General features: G+C 43.5%; 1 protein-coding gene across 3 annotated transcripts in view; it reads left to right on the top strand.

Annotated features, from left to right (window-relative positions):
* Positions 1 to 20159, top strand: part of PKNOX2 (PBX/knotted 1 homeobox 2) — an 82410-nt gene that overhangs the window by 23824 nt on the left and 38427 nt on the right. The window contains exons 2-3 of one of the 3 annotated variants that reach the window (XM_027897781.1): positions 15450 to 15508; positions 15646 to 15648. The exons of 1 other annotated variant lie outside the window; for it this stretch is intronic. The gene's annotated coding sequence lies outside the window, so the exon portion shown is untranslated. Of the gene's footprint in view, positions 1 to 8901; positions 8930 to 15449; positions 15509 to 15645; positions 15649 to 20159 lie in introns of those variants that run through there. One more of the 3 variants, XM_027897782.1, reaches the window with a different exon arrangement.

The raw sequence follows: 20159 nt of genomic DNA, 5'->3' as shown, positions 1-20159 counted from the left end.
CCCCGACTTTAATTAGGTGCCCCTCATTAAGCACAGAGCTCATATAACTGTGGCCCAAACTTCCCCAGTGCTGGGCTGTGACATTATGGCACTTAAATGCATGGAAAAAAAGGCCAGAGTGGTTGCAGAGCATCACATCTCACCCTACTGGAGCTGCATCCTTATTAAAGTAATTAGAAAGCCATTTTGCAATTAATATTTTTTTTAGGATGTGGCATTGAATGGGGCTTTAGTGACACTCAGGGCTTAATTTATCTTCATCCCAGGACAGAAAAATGTTGTAATGTGACTTCCTTGGCTTCAAAACTCAGCAGAGGAATTGTTTGCTGTCCTGTTTGGAAACTGGGTGTAATTTGGGTGGGTGGCTTGGGACTGGGTTTTAACTCCAGCCGTTGCATTGCTGTTAGGTTTGCAGGAAAACCATGATTTTTTGCAACCTTCTCTGTCTTGGTGTTACTTCTGGGGATTAAATCTAGCTCAGATGTGCTGAGAGAGGGATGAAAAATCTTATGTTTCTAGGAAAAATCAACCTTTAAAAAAAATAGGAAAGAAAGAACAGTGAATTGAATTTCAAAGCATGAGGATTTTTTTTTTTTTTTTTAATTTTGAGGTTGGGTAAAGAATGGGATTACTCTGCACTTCAGACAGTGGATTTACCAGTGCAAACAGGTGTCAAAAACCCCAAAAACTCCAAACCCCCCAAAAAACCCCCACATCTTGAAGTTTTCTGGTGAGCTCAGGGACTAAAGACAGAGTTTTGGGGAGGATTTGTTTGGTTTGGGGTTGCTGTAAGCCTTGGTTAAAAGCTGAGTATCCATGAAAAGGAGCATCACCATTTAACAGCCAAACCCTGTGCTTGGTGCAGGAGCTATGAGCAGTGTGTTTTGCAAGAAACACTCAACAGAAAGCACTTTCTGAGCAAAATGTCACCGAATTTGTGTGCCGGGGCTCTGTCAGGAGTTAAACAGCAAATGGTTTGGAACAGCCCATGGGCTTTTGGGGAGTTGAACCGACTTCCAGGCATGCCTGTACCATGCAGGCAGAGGGATGCAGACAGCCCCAGGCTGCCCTTAGCTCTGGAGCCAGGAGCGGGATGGACCTTTTGGGATCCAAACTGTGCCAGAAAATGTCTCTGTTTTTCCCAGCTAGTTCAGTCAGGTTAATGAAAAAAAACCATCGCCGCCTCGCCAGAGGGGCTGGGGAGCGGTGCAGAGCCTGGCTGGGCTGCTGGCAGCCTGGCAGACATTAAAATTAGCGTTTTTAAAAGAGATGGATGAAAAGGGAATGTGGCTGAGCTTTGCTTTTAGCCAGTGTCTTTGCTTTGGTCCTGGCCAACATCTTCACTTTGCTCTAGTAGTGGCCTCAGTTCATTCCGAGCCAGCATCCCTGGATTGATTCCCAGCAAGGATCTTTGGTTTGATTTTAACCATCATGGAATCCCATGGTTTGGGTCGGAAGGGACCTTAAAGACCATCTTGTTCAAACCCCCTGCCATAGACAGGGACACCTTCCACTAGCCCAGGTTGCTCAAGCCCCGTCCAACCTGGCCTTGGACACTTCCAGGGATGGGGCAGCCACAGCTGCCTTGGGTGACGAGTGCCAGGGCCTGCCCACCCTCACAGTGTCCCAGTATCCTCCCCAGTATCCCATCCAACCCCGCCCTCTGGCAGTGGGAAGCTGTTCCCCTTCATTCTGTCCCTCCAGACCCTTGTCCAAGGTCCCTCTCCAGCTCCTCTTGTAGGTACTGGACTTTAGGTCCTGGGGGGCTCTAAGGTCTCCCCAGAGCCTCTCCCCCACCTGCACCACAATGTCCTTCTCTGGTTATACTTTGCTTTCTCCCTTCAGTGGGAACGTCCCTGGACTGCCCCTTCCCAAATATGATGGAGAGGAGCTCAGCCTCAGGACCAGCAGATGCTGGTCGCATGGACTTGTGCACCTTCAGGTTCCTTGGATTTTCTTGAACCTGCCCTTCTACAGCAGGCAGTTGGATCCTAGATGTGATCCTTGCTTTGACTCTTCTGAACATTCTCAGTTTGTATTCAGGAGAAGTCCTAGCCTGATAAAAGCAGCATCCCCGGCATGATTTGAGTATCCTTGAGCTAATCCTACCTAGCATCCTTGATTTGGTCCTTTCCAGCATCCCTGGCTTGATCCTCACCATCTCCCCACTGTGATTTCAAACCTTGCCTTGCTCCTCATCAGTATCCTCAGTTTAAATTAACACAATTTCCAGCTTATGTATGCAAATATGTAAATAGGTATATCCAGGCATTTTTTCCCATTTTTCTCAGCAGTTTTTCATGGGAGATCATCTTGGTGAGTGATGGGTGGCAGCTTCCCAGCTGGTGCTAATGCAAGGGTTGATGATGGTCACGTGTGTGGTGAGACCTGGCAAGGCCAAGCCTTTTTTCCTTAAAAGCCTGAGCAAAAAATTACCAGCAAGTTGCATTTTACCCAGGTGGGTAAGAAATCAGGGTGAGCATCCCCAACCCCACAGCAGTGCTGCCACACTTTAGCACTTGAGTGAAAATTCAAGCAAAACTTTGCAAAGAGTCTTTTTTTTCTGGCTTTCTGGGGATGCTCCATCTTCAGCGCGAGGATGTCAGCACCTCTCCATTCCTGCATCCCTGGAAAGCTGCGGCAGCCGTTTGCGTACTCGGGTTGTAAAGATAATTAAGTTGCATTTCTGTGTGTTGTTTACTGTTCCTCTGATCCAACGGTTCCCCTGAGACTTCAGCTCAGGGTTCGTTTTTGTTTTGCAAACCTCCTCGCGAGCGCGTCCTTCAATTCCGCTTCAGGAATGATTTTAATTTTACTATTATTAAACCATCCCAGACGTTGCCTTATTATGTGCCTCGGAGCTGAAATTCCTGAAGGGGCGGGGGGAACACGACTCACATCTGGGCTTGTTCTGCAGATGTTTACTCTGCTCTAGAGAGGAGCAGACATTAAAGCCTGACCTGGGAATGATTTTGCCTCGGGATGGGTTTGCAAAGGTCGGCATGGGATGGGAATGGCTTTGGTACAAAGAGGAACCCCAAATCTTAGTTCATCCTCATCAGGAGGTGGGTGTGAGATGATCTTGTCTTGGCTTTTTTTTGGAAAGAAATTAATAATTTTTAGCCTGGAAAAAAAAATTAATTAAAAAGAGAGTAATAATTAAAAATGAAATAAAATTAATAGGACCATTCTGCACCAGCCAAACCCCTGAATTTTGGCACCACTCTATGATCAAACCCTGTTTTGCGCTTTTTAAACTCTGATGTGGGAGCCCAAGATCCCCCCCAGATGTCTGGTAACTCCACGTGGGGCTTGCACAGCTGGGAGGTGCAGGAAGGGTGGATTTTTCCAGCCGGATTCCTGTGCATGTGGCGTGCAGGGGCGTGTTGGCACGGCCAGGCTCACGTTCACATGTTTGCATGTGTGTTTGCATGTTCACGTGCCCATGTGTGTGGACATTTGCCTGTGCCCAGTTGCACAGGCATGTGCCTTTTTTTGGCGTGTTTACAGTGTGCCTTGGCCTGTTGAAATGCCGCTCTGCGTGTTTGCATGTGCGTGTGCCTGTTGCCACGTGCTTTTGCCAGGTGCACGTTTGCACATCACAGACACATCACATTCCCGGCTTTTTCTCCTGCATTTGCACATTTGCATGCACGTACATATTTGCATATATGCAAACACACACATTGCCTGGCAAAACACCTCCTTGTTTTGCCCGCTGAGGTCAAGCGAGGCAGGGCCGTGGTGCTCTGAGAGGTCCACACGCGCTGCTCTGACCCCCACACGCAGCTCTCCTGATTTACACACCCTCAATAACTTTGTTCCCATTATCCCTAACCCGCAGACTCTGGGAAGTTTAATTTCTTCTCGCTAGTAATCACCATTAAATAGAAATTGTCTTTTTCTGTGTAAACACGTCATTAGCGAAGCTGCTTTCTGCAGGGTCCAGATTTCATTTTTATTAAAATGAAACATTTTTTCGGCTCCTCACTGTGTCCGGAGATGAAGAGGATAATTTTAACCCGTTGGGTTGGCCACAGATAATTGTGCCAGCGTTTGATTGGGACGATTAAGGAAATATCCTCTTTTCATGCAGAATTTGCATTTTTCCCCCTTCCTTCTCTGGAGTCGTGCTTTCCTACCCAGCCAGTTTTAATGAGTGTTATCAATCCTAACAAATAGCTTTTCATCTTCACTTTATTGACTTGTTTTTCAGCTGGGATGGGCTGAAAAACAGGTCCAGGTGAAAACTCAGGGTCCTTTTTGTGAGTTTGGTGCTCAAAAAGGGAAATTTTTTTTTTATTTTTTTTTGCTGCTGGAAGTATCCCTGAAATGATGCAGAGAGTTTTTTTTGGTGGGGGAGAAGGAGGTGGGTTTTGTGCCAGGGGTTGCAAATGACTATCAGCATCTTCCCTTGCTTGTTGTGCAAGGGGCTTGTTCACCCTAAATCTGCTTTCTGCAGCACTTTCTCGGTGGTCCTGGTGGGCTGCCTCCACCTCTTGGCAGGTCCCACTGGGAAAAGACCTTTCTCCCACTAAATACCCAAGAAAATACTGAAGCTCACAAATATATAAATCTGTCTATATGATACATCACATGTATAATGTAATATATGGAATAACTGACAATATATATTAGAGTAATACATAATATATAATATTCCCATCAGGTCATATATGTAGCCATATAAGGATATAATAGAAAGTAAATAATTTATTGTTCCCATATGTTATAATAAATATCACATCAAATCAAATAAGATGGGTTTAATGTATAATGCATTATTGGAATGATAACTAATATATATTATTCTAATATATTCTGTAACCTGTAATATATATTAACAAATAACATCTATAACATGTAATATTAGAGAACATCTATACTTTCTATAAATGTAATACATACCATATATATATATCATGGTATGTGATATGACAGCATTAGGTGATAGGATGGCCACCCCCCACTCCTCGGCCATAATCAGACCTTGAATTTCCATCTGGATTACTAAAAAAAGACAAATTAATACTGAATATACATTATATATATCCCATATACAATCCATTCGCTCCTTTTGCCTTTGGAAACCAAACTTCCCCTTCCTGTGCTACCTGGAAAATTGTATTTTCAGATGTGGGGAAGGAACAGATCCCCCCAAATCTGCCTCTCAGCATCCCCAAAATGCAGATTCCCTGCCGGGACAGGGGTCCAGCCTCTCCCCCTGCCCCCTCCCTGCAGCTGATTTCCCTTATTTATTTAAAGTCCCAGCTCGGAGGAGCGTGGCCAGAGCTGGCCGCGTGCTGTTCCGATGCTGTTTGCACAAGCCCACTGGGGGCCAGCGAGGGATTGTGGGGCGGGAAAGCTGCTCTGCCAGGCTGCTTCCAACCTCTTTTTCCCAAACTGCTCCAACGAGCTTGCTTTTTGCTTGACCCCTTTTTTTTGCCTTTCCTTGATTTTCTTGCTTTTGTTTGCTTTTTTTATTTTGATTTTCCTCCCTTTTTCTTGCTTTTCTTTTGCTTTTCCATGCTTCTTTTTTTTTTTTTTTTTTTTTTTTTTTTTTTTTTTTTTTTTTTTTTTTTTTTTTTTTTTTTTTTTTTTGAGAGCAGCTGGGCCTCTTCTCCCAGCTAGGAATTTGAAGTGAAAAATGCCCTTTTTGGGCACAGAGGCTTATTTTTTCTCCCACTTTGTGGGGGCTTGGGGGGATATTGCTGACAAAGGAAAGCGTCACCTGGGTAAGTAAATTCCTGCGGTTGCTTCTGCACCCGACAGAGCATCCCGCTAACATCTACAATGCCCCAAACCAGAGATTTTTCTCCTCAAAATGCAGCAGGATTGTGGCTTGGTTCTCCAGAGAAATGAAATTTTTACCCAGAACCTATTTTGGGAAAAAGGACAGTGGGAATAGTTACTTGTGGGAACACTGGGGTGCCACGTTGTCTCTGTCACCTGGAGTTTTGCTGCTGGGACTAAGGGGGGGGTTCCAAAGCATAAGCCTGAATTGTGCAGGAAACTTAACTCGTCTTATACAGATGGTTGAACTGATTCAGCACTTCCAGAGCTGCAAACGTCATGTTGGAAAAGCATCAAACAAACCCATAGCATCCCACGGCAAACCCTTCCAACCCGCACCGCTCCTCTGGTGCCGGTGTAGAATCATTTCATTGCTGTTGCCAACAGATTAGTTCCAGTAACTCCATGTTCTTCTGATACCAGAAACGAATTCCCTCTTCCCTTTTTCCTTTGGAAACTCAAGTTTAATGATGGCAGTCTTCCTTTGTGATGAGCATTATTCCTTCCCCCTTCTAACTCATCCTCCTTTTATTACCGCTTAACTTTTCCTAGGTAACTGATCCCCTTGCTCGTGATCTCAAATTTGCTCCTTATTAATAAGTAAAACATTATTTTATTTGTGGCTTTTCCCTCATTGGGCTGAGCAGTTTCACTCAACATCAACTCCAGAAGTTGCCTGTTTGAAGCTCTCATTGCCACTCTGCCAGAGCATCATTAGCACTGGGGCCTGATTATTATAATTTAATATTTCTTAAGTGATTGCAGTGTATTTTAAGCAAATAAAATTAAGTCTTAGAAGCTTTTTTTTTTCAGATAAGATGCAGAAATGTATATTGTGTCTGTTAGCCCTGGATGCTCAGCTCCTTGCCCCAGTGCCAGGAAGTATCTGTGGGGCTGATTCTGAGGCGGGAGGGTGAGAGGCAGTTCCGCAAGCTGGGATTAGTCCTTGGTTTTAATTTTAAAATGATCTAAATTATTAAATGATAAAATAATTTAAATTATTAAAATATAAAATTGTTATTAAATTAGAATTTTTATATATTTTAAATTTAATTCTAAATTATAATTTTACAATTTATAAATTTATTCCTGGTTTGGGGATGCATCCAGCTGTGGGAAAACATCTGGGAGGATGTTAAACCTTGGCGGAATTCTTGAAATTTAGGGGTTTTGTCCCCAGACCTATCAAAACACGGACGCAAAACCTGGGATTTAAAGACTGAAATTAGTGTAAGGTTTAATTCTGGTATTTTCAAACTCCAGACTTTATGTTCCCATGGCAACCAGTATTTTTATCCTCTTGGTTCCACGCCTTGCAAGATGGAGCCGTTGGGAAATATCTTCCCTCCTGGGAACCACGAAGGTGTTGGGGTCAGGTCAGAAGAAAAATAAAAATAAATCCCCAACAACCAGTTAAAAAAAAATATGCAGGACTGTGGAGGTTGTCCCTCTCTCAACAAGCCAAAAAGACCCCCAGTTTTGGAGTTGTTTCAACCAACAGGTCACAGGTCCTTGTGCCGCTCATCAAAACCCACCTAAAAAACCCAAAACTTCTGCTGGAAAAATCTTTTCCTTGTCTATATAATTTTTAAATGCTCTAATCTGGGATGAGCTTTATGGGCTGAGTTGGAACTCGAGGAACTGAAGAAAGTGAGGGAAAATACCCCAAATTTTAAATGGAACAACATTATCTAGACTAAAACCAGACTTTATCTGTGGAAAATTATTTATATTGAGTGGCTTTTACTCGGTCAAATCTCATCACCACTTTATTACTCAGCATTGTTTGCTTGATGCATATTATAGTAGTTCCTCAAGTTTTTCAGAGTTCAGGTCTGGTATTCACTGTCATTTTATTTTTTTTCCCATTGGAGATGAACTAGTTGCTGGAATTCCCTTAAAAACAGTGAAAGTGGAAAAAAAAATAGTGATTTTCTGACTTTTCCATAATTAGACTTTTTGGTAGGAACCGATACCTGTAGGTTGTGCTGGCAGGATGAGATGGAGCAGGAGAGAGAAATGCAGGTATTAAGATGAAAAGAACCTTAAAACCATAGGACTTTGCTCCTAAACCCCCAAATGAGGGGAATTTCACCAAAAAAAGATTTCCAGAAATTTAGGCAAAATCTAAATTGGTTCAAGGTTACTGTGCTCTCCCCTTAATATTGAAATCCAAGGTATTAATTAATTTTAATGCTAATTTTTTCCTGTGATGAAGGTGTTTCTAACATCAGCTGCCTCCTGACCACAGGTGAAAACTCCGAATTAAGGGAAAATTACAGATTATTGTACCGTATTTTTTTCTCTTGCCTGACTCAAACAGTGCTGTTGGCATAGAAACAGCCTTTTGTGGAAAGGTCACCTGCGAAGAGGGTGGTTGAGGTGTAATTCAAGGAGATTACAGGGGATTAGGCTACACTTATATATATATTTTTTATAGAGAGAGGGTGCATGGGTATCCCAGTGTCCATGTGTATATTCATGGGCGCTTGGTAGCTACATGTCTATATATTTAAATATGTGTTTATATATATATATTTTTTAAAAGGAAATATGATAAAGGATCAATATCCAGGAGGGTTTGCTGAATTAAAAAGTCGGCGAGGAAAGGTTTATTTTTTCCCTATTTTTTTCCCCCCTATTTTATTCCCCCCCTCTCCCCGCTGCATGCGGTGGGGCGATATCGGAACCGAGCGCCGCTCCTCTGTGTTTTTCACTTGGCTTTAATTAAACCTCAGGCAGAGCAGGAAAAATGTGGCGAGACGAGATAATTGCGCTTATTCCCCGCGCGGGGCTGTAGCCTGGGCTCAGGGAAAAAAGAAAGAGAAAAAGAGAAATTTGGAGGAGATGCAAAGGTGATCGAGGGCGGTCGAGCCGCACCGTTGAGGATGATGGAGCTGCAAGATTTGGGATGAGGAATTTTTCCAGTAACAATTCCAAAACTACTGGTTTTCATCCCATTTTCTAACGCTGCGTGTTTACACTCTGCTCCTGGAACCAGAAACATCGGTAAAATTCTATTTTTTTCCTGCTGCAACTACCCTGGATAGCTTTCCTTTTATTTGCTTTCTTTTCCCCTTTTTTTTTCCCCCATTTGTTTTGTTGGCAACGCATGGCCAGGGTTGGAATTTAAAAGGTGAGATCACTGGATAATTGCATTTACATTGGATAAAAACCCCACACCCTGTGCACGTGTTCCCTGCAGCCTGCACAAGTGTGGTAAAAAACTCACGGTTCCATTTCCTCCCCAATTCCCCCAAAACTGATGGAGGTGAGGTGTCATGCATGCAAAATACAGGGAAAATCCCCCCCCTCTCCCCCCCCAAATTAAAATGTCTCCTTTTTTAAAGGATGAAAACCTTAATTTTTTCGAGGCTTTTTTCCCCTCACTATTAAGGAAAATCAGCATGTTGGAAACAGTTCTGGACGGTGGAAGGGGCTTTCTGCACCTTGGAAATAACTGGCAAAAAAAAGGGTTCAGAGAACCTACAATATCAAAAATCCCTTTCTCTTCTCTTCCCATGGAGCTGTAACAGACCATGGTAACAAATATTTGGCTCAGATTGTGGTTTGGTGATTACAGTTTTTCAGAAAACATTGTTTGCATCCTGGAGGAAATATTATATTTTATCTTTGTTTTTATTCCAAGAAGTCAAAATATTGATTTTTTAAAATATTTATATATATATTATATTTTTCTTTCCATGGTGAAGTTCCAAAGGCATTTTCTGTTTGGACACTTGGAAGCAAAAAACTATCAGCACCGTCTGCAGACATGAAATGTTTTGACATTTTAAAATGTTAGTTTCCAATTGACATTTCAACATAAAATAGCATTAAAATGGCACCGAGTGAAGCTGTTGATTCAAACCAAAAATTAAATTTCATTGAGGCATTTCAAAACTGAGTGTTTTTTTTCCATTCTGTACTAGCACTTCGGGAAAAGGAGCATTTATTCCTGAAGAAATCAAATATTTCCCCTCTTTTTTTGGTATTAAACAGTCCTGACCCACTTTTGTTGTGGGACGGTGGTCACTACACTGGACCACCCCCAGCTGCTCACTGAGAGACAGCAAAGAAGGGATTTTTCCATCTAATTTTGGGTAAATCACCATGTGTTCCTCAACCAAAAATAAAAAAATCCCCAAATAATTCACATCCACTGAAAAAAAAAAATCCCAAACTTGCCTTTTTTCCTACATTGGTTGGTGGCCAGCGGTGTTGGAGGTGGGATGCAACTATTCAGCAGGGAGCAGCTGTGTAGGAGACCCGCCAGTAACATCCCATCAGAGAGCTGAAAAGCTACAGTGACCCTCAAATTTGCTTTTACTCTTATTTGCCTCAGTCCTTGCAGCTCCCATTTAATGGCAAATTAATGGGGGCAAACACGGAGCACCAACAAACCAGCCGTGTCCAACATATGGCACGTTGATCTTGGGGCCTGTTGACTTGCATGTGTTCCCGATTTATTGATAAGCTCTGCTTCTCATTGATTTCAGTTACTTTTTTTAGGGAGGGATTTGCAAGTTGTGGTGATTTGGGTGTTTTCTTTGGTGCTGATGAAGGGGTTGGGGCACGACACTCTCTTTTCGCTCATTGTTGTTGGAAGTGCCGGGGAGGAGTCTTCTTGTGGCTTGACACGGCTTTGGTTGGAGAAACAGCACTTTTGAAACAGGCCCAAAAGGTGGTGACCATCTGCAGCTGGAGAAGGTGGTAGAAGGTATTACTTGCTCTCATGGTTCTTCTTCCATCACCCCAACAAAGAAAGACAAAACCCTCCTGTTTCAGGGTTTGTCTGTACATCCTCCAGTGGTGCTAATCACCATCTCTTGACTGGAAATCCTCATGTTTTTTCCCTGACTTCATCTCACTGGCTGCTCCTCTTGGAACGGACCTTGTGGCCTCTTTCCACAAGTTGTAAGTAAGAAATATTTAATAAAGAGGTGATTTAAGCTTTGGGAGAATTTCCATACGAAAAATTGCCATTTCCACTGGGTCATACAATGAGTCTTTAGAACGATCTTCTCGAATTTGACCAGAATTGATGGCCAAGGCTATGACTGCAGAGTGCTCTTTCCACCCAAATTGCTGAAAAGGGCTATAATTATTCGCTTTCTGGAGATTTCTTGCAGTATCTGAAGCTTCTTTATAGTGGCATTTGATTTTTATGGCATCTTTAGGCAGTTGGCTTGAGTCCTGCTTCTTCTCAATGTAGTTATCAACTTGGGATGAGTCTTCTCTGTAGGATCAACACTTTACTCGTTGCCATTGTAGTCATCAGTGTAGGGTTGACTCTTTGAAAGGTTGATGTGTTTCCTGTTGTAGTCATCAGCACAGAGCTGGGTCTTCTCTGGAGGGTCAATGCCATCCTCATTGATGTTGTTTAATAACTACTCAAATTGTGTGAAGCAGAACATCTGTTTTCAAGTTCTTTCCACAGTTTGCCCTTTTCTTGCTTGGAATTTGACTAAAAATAGGGAAATTCTCAAATTATTTGGAGATGAAAGTACTGAAAGACCTGGGAACATCCTAATGTTGCCTTCTTGGACTTCCACTGCTTTCCATTCCTTGGCTTCCATTCATTTTCTTTCAATATTAATCACCATAAGTTGATGTGTCAACAGTGTGGGTTGACCCCACACCTGACACAAGAAAAACGCCTCATCCACACTTATTTTCGAACTGTCAGCTTTCAGGAAAAAATCCAGAAAACACGCTTCTTTCCAATGAGAAATATCAGATTTTGTGAAACTGCATTTTTTATGGAAGATCTGTGAGATTTTTTTCAACGTACATTGAGTGTGGACATTGGTAATAACACCTCGTACTGAGGGGCAGAGATCACATGCAGCTCAAATCTATCACAGCCTTACTGCAGGCTATTAATAGTTTATTAACTCCATTTAAACTCTGTCTTAATGCTCCTGGTGTGCCAAGTGTCTCTGTGTAGAAATTATTAAGAAAAGACGTTTTTTAATTGAATTATGGAGTGGTGCTGGGGCACGTTTGCAACCCGTGCCATGCCCTGCAAATATTCTGTGTGCATTTGTGTGCAGTGTAATATTGGTGAATCTGGGGGGATGTGCTCAAGCCATCACTGGGAAAAATGTGCTTCTCAGGAGGTTGTTTCCAGCAACATTTCTGGCTGAGCCAACCCAAAGCCTGGGGTTTTGCATGAGCAGCCCAAAGTGGGCTGAAGTTTGCAGGGATGAATATTTGAAGCCGATCGCCTTGGAGTAACTCTGGTGAGGGGAAAGCCCTGAGCTTAAGAAATCTGTTCCCATCACAAGAAAAGAAGAGTTTTTCCAGCCTGTTCCTACCAGTGGGGAAACTCAAAGCTTGAGGAAGGACGTGTGGATGGTGAAAAATTCTGCACCGGTGGAAGTTTTTATGCCTCAGAGATGGGAACTTACAATTTATATTTGCTGCTATTGCTGATCCCCTCATTTAATCTCAAGCACTCCCTTCCCACCCAAACACAGAAAAATACTTTTAAAATTCATTTTCTGCCCATCTTTTCACTTTGCTGTGATGTTTCTTTGTCTCTCTTCGGTCCCCGGGTATTGAGAGTCAAGCCGGGACATTAATATTGATGCCGACCTCAGTTATTAGGAGCTGCATTTCCGAGTGTGCCAGCAGCATATAAATACTATTACTGGGTAATTAGTGAGCATCAAGCTGAGGTTGGATTGAGCAGGGCTTGGTGTCCTACTTTTGGTTTTTTTTTTTTTCATTTTTTTATTTCATTGGGTTGTTGGGGTTTTGCCCCAGGATGGAGATAGAGAAATGGAAATCCCAGCTCGGCAGCACCTGGATGCTCAATGAAACAGAGAGGAAAAACTGGAAGAAAAAAATATCTTCCAGGGTTTTTCCTTTTTGAAAACCTCCTATATTTGAAATGCAAAATAATTTTAGAGTTTCTTCTTAATTTTCCTTTTTTTTCCCCCCTTTGATTGCTTCTATCCCTTCTTGCTGGGTTCCTTGGTTTGCAATTTCTCTTCCAATGTCCCACTTTAATTTTGCTCCTCTGATGCTATAAAAGTTTGGAAAAGCTTCAGTGGGGCAAATGCAACCACGATACTCTTCTTGGATGCACTTGAAAAATAGGTGCTCCTTGCATTCCTCACTCTCCAGCCCTTTCTGGATGAGGGAAACCCTTTTATTTCATCCTCTTCCCCTTTGACTTCTATGCAGTATATACAAGAAGGGTTTTTTCATCCAAACAGGGGTGAGGAGACATCCCAGGGTCATCAAATCCTTCCCTTTATCCCAGAGTGGGGCTTTGATTGAAATGCCATGTGAATAATTTAGGGGGGTTTTGCATCTTTTATACCTCTGAACTTGCACTAAAGGGCGTTTTGAGTTGCTGCTGCTGGCAAAATAGTATCTGAAGATGAACAACCCCTCAATTTTGCATGAACTAAAAGGGGATGGGGATGCAGAGCTGGGCTTTGCCTGCGAAGGCAGGGAGGTTTAATGCATTAATTCCTTGTATTATATATGGGAGCAAAACAGCGGTTCCCTGCTTTGGCGGGTAAATCACTGCAGCTCACTACACCCAGGGGTGGAAGCCCAACTCCTTGCCCCATGTTGCTGTCCCCCCTTTCTTTTTCAATTGCAGTTCAGTTGCTGACTTTTCCCTCAGCATGGGGGTGTTTTGGGTTAAATCTTCTCATTTTCAGAACCTCTTCATCAGTTGACGCTTTTAATGGGTTTGCTGGGAGAAGGCGCAGCCTCGTTAGTGCTGCACTAATGGGAACATGCCTGCCTCCCGCACCTGTGGATGCTCACAGGGCTTTAATGGTGCTAAACTGAAAGAGAGCAGGTTTAGATATTAGGAAGAAATTCTTCCCTGTGAGAGTGGTGAGGCCCTGGCACAGTCTGCCCAGAAAACATCCGTGGAAATGTCCGAGGCCAGACTGGGCAAGACTTGGAGAAATTCGGTTTAATGGGAGGTGTCCCTGCCTATGGCAGAGGGTTTGGTATTAAATGATCTTTAAGATCCCTTCAAATCCAAACCATTCTGGGATTCTCTGACTTCTCCTTCTGGGGCCAACTACCTCCCAGGGCTACACGAGCAGCAATATGTGGGTTTGACAGGGTGTCTGTGTCAAGCCACTGGAAAAGATTTTAAATTCCCGACTAATTTCTTTTCCATGAAACAAATGAATCTTCATAAGGGCCTTTCCTCACAGTTGCTAAGCCATTTAATTTATCTGAGTCATTTACAATTTGTGATGAGGTTGTTAACAGCCTGATGTGGGGATCAACACCACTTAGGTGCAGGGGTTGGTTTCTTTCTCTTTTTTATTTTTTCTTTTTTTTTCTCTCTCTTTTTTTTTTTTTTTTTTTTTTTTTTTTTTTTTTTTTTTTTTTTTTTTTTTTTTTTTTTTTTTTTTTTTTTTTTTTTTTTTTTTTTTTTTTTTTTTTTTTTTTTTTTTTTTTTTTTTTTTTTTTGCCTTTCTAGCTGGATTTGCCTCCAGAGGCACAAAGCTGTGTTTGGAAAACGCCAGCTCCATCTCCCCAGCCCCTTTGTCATGCCGGGGCAGCCCGGGCTGAAAGCGCAAACCGCAGCCCACCCATGGGGACGTGCTGCCCTGCTACTACTTAACTGCTTCAAAGTACCTGTCTGTGATATGAAACATGCCATAAAATGAATATATTCCAGATGTTCCCAGCCAATTCCCCTCAGCTTCCGCAGCCACCTGAAGGCAGCCGACACAGCGAGGTTCCTCAGTCCCCACTGCCTCACTCGCTGCCAAAAGAGCAGAGTGGTGGCTCGTTTGGGGTTGCAGTTTGGGAGGTGACCACAGTAATGTCCCCATGTCCTGCCCAGTGCAGGGTGGGGTGAAGACTCCAGCCACTGATGTCCCAGGGGGTGATTGCCCTCTGTGGCATTGGGGAAGATGGGGTTTGCATCCTTGGGTTGTGGGGGGGGGGTCTTTGTCCTCATGGCTGGAGGGAGTTTCTTTCTCTGTGGAAGTTCTTTGTTCTTGGGTTGGGGTATCTCCATGCTTGGAGCCTGCGGAATCTCTGTCCTCAGGGCTGTGATTTTGGGGATCTGCATTCTCAGGGTTGGGCATCCCATTACTCAGGGTTAGGAGGATCTCCATCCTTGAGGTTTGTGAGTCTCCGCCCTTGTGTTTCAGAGATCTTCATCTGCAGGGTTGGGGGATTCCCATCCTTGAGGTTGGGTGGATCGATCCTTGTCTTTTGTGCAGCTCCATTCTTGAGGCTTGGGCATATTCATGTTGTTGCAGGGGCTGTCTCCATCTGTGGGTTATGGGAATATTCCTCCTTGAGTTTGGGGGGGAATCTTTATTCTTGGGATTATCTCCATCCTTGAAGGTTCTCCATCCTCAGGGTTGGGGGATCTCCACCCATCTCTGTCCTCCATCCTGGATGAAACCACAACCTCTGCCTTGCGTAGGAGCTGTGGGCAGGTGCAGCCAGGCTCATATCCTTGGACAACTGCCATTTTGGGATGTTTGGAACCTCTGAGCAGGCCAGGTTCCCAACCTATCAGCCAGCTCAACTAAAGTGACCCTAATTTATTTAAAAGCTCCAGAGAGAACACATTGGGGGGTGTGTGTACTGTGGAATTGGGTATTTCCAGGGGACACGGCCAACAGTGTCCTTGGTGTGCTCTGTATTAGGTACTGGTTGCCTGGGAGGACCATGGAAAAGTTGGAATAACAACCATGGAGAAGGCAATGTAGGTACAAAAGCTAAAATTACTATTCATCGCTAATACATTGCATGGCACTAATTAATCTTTAAACAGCCTTGCTGGGGACTTCATTGCTAAAACATGATGTTTCTCCTCCAGCACCATAACTGTTAAAGCAGAAGGAAGTCAGGACGGGTGAGGAACCCTGGATCAGTCAGACTGCATCCAAGTTGCCTGCTCGAATGGCCAAATCCTGCCACTGTGCCTGGGGGGGGGATGCTCTGATGCTCTGTTGCACCCCTCCACAGGGAATTTTTTTGGGGATGTGGAGTCAAATCCAGCTTCTCGGGAATGCAGAAATGTTGTCTGAGTTGTGAGCACGCTGGGAGCAAGGGAAAAGTTATTTTTGCCTCCCCTCTCACCTGTCTCACTTTACCCGAGCGTGGCTTTCCCTGAATGTTTTTAGTCATGTTTTGTTACTGGTCTCACAAGCCTCAAACTGGGGATTATTGCCGTTGCACTCACTCACGTGTAAGTTATTTAATTCAGTCTCTGTGAGTGCTAATAAAAGACTTTCCTCAATGTTTTCATTGCTGCTGACATCTAGATCAACACCCAAATATATTTATTTGACGTTTCCCATCACTCAGTCTATGATGTATTGCCCCTAAAATGGCCTGAGCTGGTAATACTTCATCTTCCACTTATGTTTAATTATTCTTTAATTATTTGGACACTTTTCTTGTCACCACCTAGAGTTCACCTAGTCATTCTGGTCTTTTAAGTTCCATCTTCTCCAAAACAAGGGAAATTTAGCAAGCTTCTGCAAATTTTATTTAAAAAAAAAAAAAAAAAAAAAAAGAAGTCAAGTTTGGTGGTTTTATTTCCACCTTTCTTATTTGAAAATTAGGAAATGTGGTGGCTGGGAGCAAATCTTCCCTGCCGTTCTGTGGGGCTGATGGTCCCAGGATCTGGCCTGAACCCAGGCTGAGTGTAAAAAATTTACAATTACACCGTTGAAAAGGGTTTTTTTTGTTTGTTTTTGCTGTTGGGGAAAGGCTTTGCCATGTGCTGGTAGCAGCCCCGGGGTCACAGGGCTGCGAGCGAGGGGAGCGCACGCACCCCCAGACGGGGCCGGTTCTGTTTCCATATGGGAGAGGGATGTGGCATCTGGTTTCACTCCCAGCAGCTGGCAGCTTGAAGCCTGTGTTTTGCGTGGTGTTGGAGTAAAGAGAAAATAAAGTGTCGAATTGTTTGGCATTATCAAGGATTTCTGCTCCCCAGGACTCCTGCATAAAGAGATGGAAATTTTAGCTGCTGGAGCCAAGAAACACACAGAAGTATATGAATTTATTACATTTTATCTCATTTCCCTGCAAACAGCACTGGAAATGTCAAAAGATCATCTATTGTTTCGTCGTTTAGAAAGAATTTTTTGTTTTCTAGTTGTAATTTCTTTGATGCCTGGCTGTGGGGAAGGAAGAGAAATTGGAGAAGGAGCTGGCAGGGCTATGGCAGGTTGAATGTGCAGGTTTGCCTGGCCATGGAGCTACATGCATTTGAATTTCTCACATCCTGGGTTTTTAATTTAACAAATGTAATTAAGGCTGGGGTAGGTACTCGGATTATTCATTTACTCCAGATGGAAAAAATTAAATTGAATGCAAATTCCGTAATCAGACATGAAGTTGAGGATGTCAGACGTGATGGGGAAGTGTCAGCACATTAATCGGACTGCTTTCCCTAAACAGCACCCGAATCTAAGAGCCAGGGATTATTTGAATAATTGAGGTGGCATTTGATAAGATATCTGATTGCTGATATCTCCTTAAGACGGAGCCCTAATTGTAATTCTCCATCAAGAAGGATTAATCTGCGTAACAGGGTGCCCTGGGAATAGTGTGGTGTCAGGCTCCCTCCCTTGAGTTTTGGTTTTTTTATCAAGGGCTACCGTGTCCAGGGAAGGTGCCAAAGAGATTTATTACTTCTCCTGTTACTTCATATGTGAGCCAGGAGGTGGTCAGGTAGCACAGCTTGGCACGGGGGATCCAGCCATCCAAGGCTGCCTGAGTCCCACAGCCTCCAGCGTTGGATCTGGATTTTGGAGGTACCTCCTGTCATTGGAGCAGGATGCATTGTTGCATCTTGATGTCACTTCTTTGTGTCTTCAGGGCACAGTTAGACCCTTTCCCCCTCCCCCATAAAATGAAGACAGACTGTCCTGACTTCAGCAGAAAACCTTATCGGAGGACCATGAATCCATCCACAACATCATCTGATGGCATCTGACCTTGGTGCTCTTGGAAAACTGTTGGGGGTTGATGGACATTGACTCCCAACTTAGCCTTGGCTAGGGTGCTGTCATGGTTTAGGACTGGTGTCCCCCCCCATTTAGTGCTTCTGCTGAGACTCCCCAAACCATGTTCCCGCTCCTCTGTGGCAGGATGGCGAGGAGAATTGGAGACACAAAAGGCAAAGATCACAGGGTGACATGACAACAATTTACTGGAAACACCAGTGAGATAAGAAAAAGAACAGTAACGATATTAATAACAGAAGTGTACAACCAAGTGTCAGCTGCCAGATTGAGTGGGAACTCTTCTTGCTACCTGTGCTGGTTCCAGGATTAATTTTTGCAGCTGACACTTGGTTGTAATCATAGAAAGCTTTTCTTGTGGAGTCCTTTTCACTGCCAGCACCACTGGCTCCTCTTAAAACCAGAAGAGTGGGGAGATAGGGGTGGAGTTTCCTCCTTGAATCCTACAGCCTGGGTGAGATTAGAAAGGATTTAAAATGGTGAAAATAACAATTTAAACCAAAAAAATTTATATATCGATGTTGAAGGTCCAGTCTTGGAAACAAATAATCATGGTCTTTCCTTCCCTCCTCTATCCAGCAGCAAATGAAAAAAAGAAAAGGGAAAAAGAGAGGAAAGAGGGCAAAGGGATAAAGAATTTACTGCTTTTTTTTTTCCCTTTGTTTTGTTTTGTGGTTTTGGTTGTGTGTTCTGTTGTTGTTGTTGTTGTTGTTGGTTTTGTTTTTTAAAGATTGAATATTTTGAAACAAAATGTAGAAGCAAATCCTTCCCTGTGAGTGTGGGGAGGCCCTGGCACAGGTTGCCCAGAGGAGCTGTGGTTGCCCCATCCCTGGAAATGTTCAAGACCAGGTTGGACAGGACTTGGAGCAACCTGGGCTGGTGGAAGGTGTCCCTACCCATGGCAGGGAGTGGGAACAAGCTGGTCTTTAATTTCTCTTCCAACCCAAACCAGTCTGGGATTCTATGAACTTCTATGTAATAAAAAAAAAAAAAGGGGGTGTTGGGAAGAAAATAATCCTTAGCCCTCCTACAGTCAGTGGGTTGCCCAGCAGTGATGAGGATATATTTTATTTTTCCTGTTTCTAAATTGAAGCCAAATGCAGAGACTTCTCATTTCTTCCTTTTGTCCTTCCATCCCACCTCCTCCTGTGGCTGTGGGCCAGCAGCCACTCCTGATCAATGGGTGATTTTAGCCAAGCTCTGGCCAGTGCATTCGCAACCAGAAAGGTGTGATTTCCCATTGAAACCAAAAATTTTAAACCCCCAACTTAAATCACTTGGGTGTTATCTTAAGGCTGCAAATTGCTTGTTTGCTCCTCCATCTGGAGCTGTTAATTCAGAACAATTAACACACCCTTTAAAACCCAGACAACTCATGTGGAGGCGGTCCTGGGGAAAAGGGTCTGTTTAGGATGGAGCACCTCAGAGTTGGCAAAACTGGATGAATAACTCCAATTTGTCTTTCCTTTGAGATCCTGGCAGGTGTTGTGGGGAATGGCATGGATACTGGGGAGTTTAGCCCCCAGAACTCCTGTTGAATGCTTGAGTGATGCTCAAAGCAAGAGCCAGCTGGGTCTCTAGACCCATGTAGAAATAAAGTGCTGACATTTGTTGCTGGGATGAACTGAGAGAGTGCTGTCACCACCCTACCCATCCTTAAGATATTTCTCCTTGATGAAGAAATAGTGAATCCGAGAGTGAATCCTAAATAACGCCTAGATTTTTTTGACAAACCCCTTTGCAATGTCATGAAATGCCTCCCTGGCAGCATCCTTTAAGACTTTTTGCAGCATCATTTTGGACACCTGCCATCTATTTTCTTAGGTTCCCTTTTGAGTTTTGATGCAAGTGAAGAACAAAAGCCTAAATCCAGAAATAAACCCCAAAATACACCAGTTCAGTCTCCTTAAGATACTGAGGTGAGCTCAACCTGCTTAAAATATCCCTGGGCCAAGGAGCAAGGAGGACATAAGGCACTGTTAGACTTCTGTGGGATGCTGTACAAAAATGCAGGTGTTGCATTTTTGCAGCCCAGTGGTGGCTTGTGGGATGGTCCATCCTTATTTCCACCCTTGCCTACATGCATCCATATATCCTTTCACCCAGGTATGCACCTGTTCATCCAAGCACCCTTGCATCCATATGATCAGATGCACAGGATGATACCTTGCACCCATACATCTCTGCATTCATGCATCTCTAAATATATGCATCCTTGCATCTGTGCATCCTTGCATCCATCCATCCATCCATCCATCCATCATTTCTGACCATAATTGTACACAAATTTTATAAATAGCACCCAAGAATTTGTTTTAAACATGGAAAAAACCTCCACAAATCCAAATGTGAACCTTTACAGGAATTGACATGGCTCAG

Source organism: Empidonax traillii, unplaced genomic scaffold, assembly GCF_003031625.1.
Source record: "Empidonax traillii isolate 1590-97213 ecotype Southwest subspecies unplaced genomic scaffold, ASM303162v1 scaffold561:size787514, whole genome shotgun sequence".
Classification (NCBI taxonomy): domain Eukaryota; kingdom Metazoa; phylum Chordata; class Aves; order Passeriformes; family Tyrannidae; genus Empidonax; species Empidonax traillii.
This window is presented reverse-complemented; position numbering and strand designations above follow the sequence as displayed.